Source organism: Propithecus coquereli, unplaced genomic scaffold (assembly GCF_000956105.1).
Source record: "Propithecus coquereli isolate 6110/MARCELLA unplaced genomic scaffold, Pcoq_1.0 Scaffold81, whole genome shotgun sequence".
NCBI classification, from domain to species: Eukaryota; Metazoa; Chordata; class Mammalia; order Primates; family Indriidae; genus Propithecus; species Propithecus coquereli.
Genome location: NW_012154285.1, coordinates 7,272,432 through 7,278,523, shown reverse-complemented (window position 1 = coordinate 7,278,523; position 6,092 = coordinate 7,272,432).

Sequence of the window (6,092 nt, the reverse complement as noted above, 5' to 3'; positions counted from 1 at the left end):
TCTTATGTCACAGACGTGTTCCCTGGGAAGCCCAGTGGGAAAGGGATGGGGATTTTTTTTTTTTTTATTGGGGCAAGTCCCCTCGATGTCCTTCCTAGTTGTCCATCCTTGAGATATTTTGATGGTGAGGATAGTTTCCTGGTTGTGGCCTCTCTAATCTGTCCCTGGGGACACCATGTTTTATGGGTCATCTCCATGCTTTGTGGGTCAGGCCCTCCTGGCCGCCCTGGACGCTACCGCTCACCACTGTGGCCGCCTGGTGGGTAAGTGCCGTCTCCTGGCCTCTGTTATTTCCGGGTAATCTAATCCCTTTGCTGTCAGTGAGCCTAGTTCCCCGCGGGCCTTGCCTACCATCCTGGGATGGCATCTTCTGCAGAGGAGGCCACCTGAGCGTCTCCGTGATGTCCTGGTGTGTGCCAGGCCCGTTCCTCGTGGCGTCGGTAAAGGAGGGTCTTGGCCTTTCCGCAGAGGGCATCATCCCTGGCTTTTGGGGTACGTCTGCCTGAGCATGCCCAGTTCCCTGACCTTTCGTTCCCTCTTCCCCTACTCCCAGGGCAGCTCGGGCTTTCCGATCTCACTGAGCGTGAGCTGTCGCTCCCCCATCCTTCCAGGAGCCGTCCTAGCAGCAAGTTTGCGTCTTCTCCTGGAGTCCTTGCCGGGTGTGAAGTCCCGGGTTCCCAAGAGGAGTCGCAAAGCAGTGCGCTCTCCCTTAGCTGGCCTCACACTGCAGCCCCTCCATCAAGCACCCGCTAGGCCCCCCTACACGTGCTCACCCGACTTCTGCTGGGGTACGCTGGCTGGGTCCTCCAGCTCCTTTGGGATTTAGGCTCTTTCCTCCCCTCTCAGGCCCAGCGCGCCCCCTGCTGGTTATGCTGGGACTTACGCCTGGTCACAGGCCCAGTGGGCAGGAGGGGGTGGGCACAGGTCTGCTGGGGCACAAGTCTGTGGACAAGAGGCCTCTGCAGGGTCTCCAAGCAAGGGGGGGGCAGCTCTTAACGGGGAGCGGTGGACGGGTCACTTCTACAGCTCTTAGGGTTCGGGGAACATGGAGCCCAAACTCCTGGGCTCAAGTTCTCAGGGACATGGAGTCCTGTGTCCCCACTCTATGTGTCAGGGCCCTATTCTCCCCCCGGAGGGCCTTGACCTCATCTAGCAGACCGATTATTCCGACAGTCTGTCACCTTCTTTTATGCCCACTAGCATGGCAGTGACCGAAAGGATGGACGATAACACATGTGGGCAAGGATGCGGAGACACCGGCACCCTCGTTCGCTGCTGTGTGTGTGTGTGCGTGTGTGTGTGTCTCTGTGTGTGTAAACAGCGCAGCTGCTGTGGAAAAGAGTCAGGCAGCTCTTCAAATGTTAAACACAGAGTCGCCACAGGACCCAGAAATTCCACTCGTGCGTATGTGTGGGGGTCAGTGTTGTGTGTCTGCTGGACTGGGCTAAGGGCTGCCCAGACGGCTGGTAAATCATTGCCCCGGGTGTGTCTGTGACGGTGTTTCTGGAAGCCACTAGCATTTGAATCCAGAGACTGAGCGAAGAAGCTCCCCCTTACTAAGTCCAATCCACTGAGGCTTGACTAGAACAAAAAGGCGGAGGGACAGCAAATTTCCTCTCTTTGCTCAAGCTGTGACATCCTTCTCCTGCCCTCCTGGTCCTTGGGCCTTCAGACTTGGACTGGGATGATTCATCGATCTCTTTGTTCTTGGGCCTTGGAACTCAGATGGGACTCCACCATTGGCTCCCCGGTTCCCAGGCCTCCTGGCTCGGACAGAAACCACGTCACCTGCGTCTCCTCCTCCTCGTCAACCTCTCCTGCGTCTCCAGCTTACAGATGGCATATCATAATCACGAGAGCCAATCCCTCATAATCAATTTCTTTCTATGGGTCTCTCCCCCCTTTTTTTTTTTTTTTTTAAATTTAAAGACAAGGTCTCACTCTGTCCCCTGGGCTAGAGTACACTGGTGTTGTCATAGCTCACCGCAACCTCAAACTCCTGGGCTCAAGCGATCCTCCTGCCTCAGCCTCCCAAGTAGCTGGGACTACAGGTGCACACCGCCATGTCTGGCTAATTTTTCTATTTTTTGTGGAGACAGGGTCTCGCTCTTGCTCAGGCTGGTCTCAAACTCCTGAGCTCAAGCCATCCTCCTGCCCTGGCCTCCCAGAGTGCTAGGATTACAGGCGTGAGCCACCACGCCCAGCCTATATCTCCATTTTAAGGGTTCTGTTTCTCTGGAGAACCCTGACCAATACAGCACACAGATGTTCCTCCACTTATGATGGAGCTATGTCCCAATAAACCCATTATAAAGTCAAAATATTATAAATCGAACTATCATAAGTCCAGATGCTCCTCGACTTATGATGGGGTCATGAGTGGATAAACCCATCATAAAGTTGAAAAATTTTAAGTCGAACCATTGTAAGTTGGGGATTGTCTGGGTATTCCTAAAATAAATGAAAATATATGTCCACACAAAATCTCCTACATGAATGCTCATAGCAGCAGTATTCATAATAGCCACAAAACGGAAACCAGCCACATGCTCACCCTGAGTGGATAAACAGAATGTGGTCCACCCATACCACAGAATGTTATTTCATAATAAAAAGGAAAGAAGGACCTATACAAGCTAGAACACAAATGAACCTTGAAAACATGTTATGTAAATGAAGCCAGACATAAAAGGTTGCATATGATATGATGCCATTTATTAATACATGGAATGTTTGCTACAGACACTACACAAAGCAGACGAGTGGTATCCAGAGATCAGGGAAACAATGGGTTGGAGCAATGGGTTTCGGATTAACTCTTGGGGTGATGAGAATGTTCTGGAATTAGGGTGATAAGTGCATCACTCACCTTGTGAATGCACTGAATATAAGTCTTATGACTGTCTCAGATATAAACCTTGTGAATATACTCTCACCACTGAATCGTACACTTTGAAAGGGTGAGATTTACGGTATGTGAATTATAGCTCCATACAAAAATTTTTAAAGATTAAAAATGAAACTAAATTAAAAATAAAAAAACCCTCAACACTTTGGAATCCTGCACTTCTTACAATCCAATTCTGGACTTGGTCTTCGGGCCACAGAAGACAGAGCCTCTTTACGTGCTGACGAGGAGGCTCTCTGACTCTCTCGCTTGGCTTCTAACTGCCGATCGATCACATTAAGCTTTTTGTTATTTTTTTCCAGAGTCCTGGCAAGAGCCACGTGATTCCATCGGTCTGTTGCTGTTTAAATACTAGGGGCTTCATAGGATGCTTTGGTATTGGCTAGGGCTGGTGCTTCCTCAGAACTGTTCTTTTTCTCTGTTTTCCCAGCTCGTCTTGTGGGTATATTTCTCCGTAAGAACTTTACTACCAGCTTGTCTGTCTCTACACAAAAGTGCATGTGGGTATGTCTAGGATGATCATTAAGTACACAAATCAACTTAGGGAGAGTTGACTGACATCTTTGTGAGGTCAAGTCCTCATGTATATTCATCTCAGCCTGTTTAGACCTGTCCCCATGCTGCGACGAAGATCAAGTTTAGGGACAGAAATTAGGTTTCTTTTCAACTGCCACCCGTGACTGACTGGTGCAGGCTGCCTGGAGCACTGTGTTGGAAAGGGCTCGAAGGCTGCTTGTAGGCTCTGTGGGGAAAAATGCTGTATTGATTAGTGATGTCTGCTGTGAGCGCGGGGACAGTAGCAAGTGTCTCCGGCTGATCCTGTGAGGCTTGCACGGACCTAAGAGGCACCTGTCTCCACCTGGTGGCAGCCGCCAAATTGCAGGAAAAACTGTTCGACTTTGGGGGCAGTGATTTGCAAAGTCTTGATGAAGATGGGGATCAGGAGACATCAGCCAGGACACGTTTTCAAATATACACCTTGTCGTCAGGGTTTAGCAGAATCTGTGGGGAGGTGGGTCATTTGAAAATAAATCTCCCAAGTGACTCTAATATGCCAACTTCCGCCCGCAACATTGAGAACCCCCCCTTTTGGAGGTGAGAAAACGGAAATGGTCTCAAAGTTCACCTGGAAGAGAAGTTTCTGTGGGATAGAACTGACTTCCTTCCGGAAGTAACCAACATTCCTGATAAATGGCTTAAGCGCCTTTGGGATAGGTTATAGTGAGATTAGGAATCCTTCTGGAAAATTAGTTATCTACTCAGCTCACCTTCAGGACTATAGAGAATTTCACATGAGGTGCTCTCTCTGTAGTTTGGAAGGTGCTAGAATGCAAGGGAGGTGTTTGATGATCCATGTTATTATTAATCAGTGTGTTAGGAACACTGGAATGGGAATCTAATGATCTAGCTCCTTTCCTGGCATTGCCTCTGCGAAACATCTCATTTCCTTCTCTGGGCTTTGGTTTCTTCATCTGTTTGATAAGTGAGTTCATTGAACTAGGTCCTGGCTCAAGTCTATGGCTCTTCTGGCCTTGGCAATACCTGATTCCACAATGACTTGGCACTTTCCCCAGTTCTTGGGGCTGGAGGAGGAAGATGCTGCCTTCCTGTTGGGTGGGCACCAGCAGAAAACATTCTTCTAAGGAGATGTGTGACCAGTCCAGTTACCCTGAATCCACCCGCCCAAGATGAAATCCACCAGAAAGCAAACTCCATGTGAGCAGAGACCACATCTGTCTTGTTCACCTGCTGTATGCCCAGCGCCTGGAACCTAGTAGATGCTCATTAAATACTGGCTATCCCAATAGCACGTATCCTGGTGGGAAGGAGGACCTTCCAGAAACTAGAAAGAAATAATGCAGACCACCAATTTTCCTGGAGATTCCTACTTTATTTTTGGCTACATCACCACAGAGAAAGATGGTGGGAGGCTGTGCATGCACCAGAGGGCGTGTGTGTACTCTAGGCGGGGAGGCGGTTACAATTGTCGGGAAGAGCGCGCGCCCAGACTAACCAGGAGCACTGTGAGCTTGCTGCATGCTGATTCCAGCGCCAACACCAGCGTCAGGCTCGGGCGACACAGCCAGCATGCTTTCTCCTAAGGGCAGACCGTGGGAGGGAGGTGGGCTGAGAGGAGGTGCCACAGGGGACTGACGGGGAAGGACGGTGGCCGGGAAGCTGTCGGCCGCCTTGGGGAGGGCAAAGAGGTTGGCGTTTAGAAAACGGTTATTCAAGGCAAGAAATGAGTCCTCCAGTAACTGTGCAGGGAGCTGAGGGTGGAGGGCGTTGAAAGGCAAGGTGAAAAGACGTGATTTGGGGGAAAGTGAGAGTTCGAGTATCCAACCATACTTCTATGGGTAACAATGGGGGCGTGGGACGATTTTCACAAGGAAGGACTTAATCGAAATCAGGAAAACCAAACTTTTCTCACGGGGCACTGAAAATTGCCCGGCCCCAACCGCAAACGTCTTATCTAATGGTTGTCCACGTGGCCTTTTCCTCCTTCTTAAAAATTTTTAGCAAGAAAGTGAACGATGGATGATGAACCAAAAGCCTTTAGCATTAGGGTCCACCACGGTCTGAAGTGTCACGTCCAGGATGTGTTTGATTCTCCCAGGAAACAGAGACAGACAACGAGAGAGACAGACGCCGGGGGTTCTGAGTGACAGACAGGATGGGAGAGAGTCAATGAAACAGACAGTCAGAGGGTGTCAGGGACGGGGGCAGCTCGTTCACCTAACTAAGAGCAGAGAAAGGAGAAAGGCTGGGGGCTCTGGATGGGGCCCCCTCGGACCCACAGCCCTGGGTCTCCTAAACGCCTCCTGCGCCCTCCTGCGAGCGCCCCTCTGGGGGGCTTCCGCACAGCACGAGGGAGGCCGCCACGCACCTGCGGCAGCTGTGCCAACAGGAGAAGTGGGTGATTTAAGAGGCGTGGGCCCAGGTGCAACTTCAGGTCTGGGCCCGTTTCTCAGAGTTTTCCGGTCAGGCTGGTGGGAGGAGGTGAGGGTGTGAGGCTGGGTTAAGACACACTTCCTTTTTTTTTTTTTTTTGCTATTACACCACCAGAAAGGGGAGTGGGCTGAGAGGCGGCGAAAGGGGGAATTTGATGTGATGAAAGAGAGAAAGAAAAGAGGGAGGAGGAGAAGAGAGAAGGCAATAGAGAAAGGGTACTTTTTTTTTTTTT